At 53.7% G+C, this 1,982-nt stretch overlaps 1 protein-coding gene across 2 annotated transcripts in view; it reads right to left on the bottom strand.

Annotated features, from left to right (window-relative positions):
- Nucleotides 1–1,982, bottom strand: part of FAM179A (family with sequence similarity 179, member A) — an 84,296-nt gene that overhangs the window by 46,288 nt on the left and 36,026 nt on the right. The window lies entirely within an intron of this gene.

The following is a 1,982-nucleotide window of genomic DNA, read 5'->3' on the forward strand; positions in this document are numbered from 1 at the left end:
TAGCCTCACCCTGGAAGCAGGAAGAGTCTGCAGCTAGCCTCACCCTGGAAGCAGGAAGAGTCTGCAGCTAGCCTCACCCTGGAAGCAGGAAGAGTGGTTAGGAGGCAGCTGAACATCCAGTCAAGAGGTGGCGGGGCTTGGACGGTGATGAAGGGTGGTGGGGTGGGCAGATTTTGAACATGCTTCTAAGGTGCAGCTCACTCTCTTCACTGATATATGAGGTGCAGGGCAAGAGAGGAAGAGAGGAGCCAAGGATGCCCGAGATGGTTGACCTGAGCCACTGGAAGGCTGGAGCTGAGTGGGTCCCCTGGGGAGACAGGAGGTTTTGTGAGGTGAGCATTCAAGGGTTGAGTTTTAGACACAGTCAGTTGGAAGTATAATTAGGCACTTAAGCAGAGGTATTGAGTAGCAGCTAAATATGTTAGTCTGGAGGTCAAGGGAAGGTCTAGGCTGGCGAGGGAGGTGTGGGAGTCCTCAGCGTAGAGATGGTACTTAATGTCTGGACTGGATGAGGATCTAGCGGGTCAGTACAAATAGACGAGAGGCCAGAGGGCTGAGCGCTGGGGCAGTTCCAGCATCCAGAGGCGGGGGAGATGAGGAGGCAGCAGCCAAGAAGGGCTGGAAAGGAGCTGCCTTTCATGTAGTCAGGACCAAAAAAGAGCCACCCCTCACCCCTATCCCTGGCTGGAGAATTCAAGGATGAGACACAAGTCGTGTCAAAAGCTGTGATGGGGTCAAAGTAGACGAGGACTAACCGTGGCTACATTTGGGAAGATGAAGGTCATTGGCGACTCCAGCGTGGGCAGTTTCAGTGGGGAGTGTGGACTAATGCCTGTTAGGCGTGGACTCGGGAGAGAAAAGAGACGCAGCAATCATTTTGTCTTGGTTTTGTTTTGCTTTCTTAAAATAAGAGAGGTAACAGAGAGCTGATACGCTGATAGCAATGATCCCATTTCAACGAGAATATCGTTGACGCCAGAGAGGGAACAAGTGTTGGAACTGAAGGATTAGCCGGATTGAGCAGAACAACAGGAGAGGGTGGTGAGCCAATGGGATGCTTGAAATTGAGACCATGCTATGGGGACACACTTTAGAATGCCAAGGCCTACGATGTGGCCACGGGAGGGAGCACAGAAGCGGGGTGGAGGATGAGCTCGTTTCGCTGCACTGAATGTTTATGTTTCATGTTCTGTGGTCCTCTCTGCGGTGGGAGGGCTGTGGTGATGACTTACACAGCCACCCAGTCTCTAACAGAGAATACGCACCCAGGAGGCCTTCAAGATACGCTTCTTGACCTGGAATGTTCTCTGTTTCAAAGAATGAGCACAGGCTCCTCACTACAGTGACTCCCCAAGCTTCACTAAATTCGTTCAAACCAGGGAAATGACCACCTTCCAAGGCCACCCGAGAAGTGTGAGGTATTCGCCAGTCCGTGGAGCACAGCCCGTGGCTGATCAGACCTGAGTCAGCTGCCTCTCATTTGCTATGTTGGGTATTAGTTCAAACCACGCAGCCCAGTTCACCTAAGGCATCCTGCTCTCTCCCCCACATCCGGCTTCCTCCTGAGCCCTGTGCAAACTCCCTGTCCTCCTTCCTTCCTCCCTGCTACCCCTCAGCAACCCTCTGTAGTCTTCCCTGCACCCAGGTCCCCACCCCACTTCCAGCCCCTATCCTTTCTCCAGCCCCCACCCTAACCCCGTCTGCAGGTTCTGGCCTTTAGTACTTGGGTGACTGCCTCAGATTCTCCTTGCTCTGCTCTGTGGCTGGTCCCACTCTTGAATACTTCAGATGCTTGCCTTCATGTAGCCTGCGGTCCACTCCAGCCCCACTTCCTCCTCCTCCCGCTCCCCAGGTACCTTGGTGTTGATCTCCTTCCGGTCCTCTTCTTTCAGCAAAGGGCAGGCTTCTTTGGCATGGTCAAAGGAGAAGGCTGTCAGCGTGGGAGCAGACTGAGAAAAAGGCAGGGCAGGCTTCTTGGCAGC

The sequence above is a fragment of the Mandrillus leucophaeus genome, unplaced genomic scaffold (genome assembly GCF_000951045.1).
Source record: "Mandrillus leucophaeus isolate KB7577 unplaced genomic scaffold, Mleu.le_1.0 Scaffold13, whole genome shotgun sequence".
NCBI classification, from domain to species: domain Eukaryota; kingdom Metazoa; phylum Chordata; class Mammalia; order Primates; family Cercopithecidae; genus Mandrillus; species Mandrillus leucophaeus.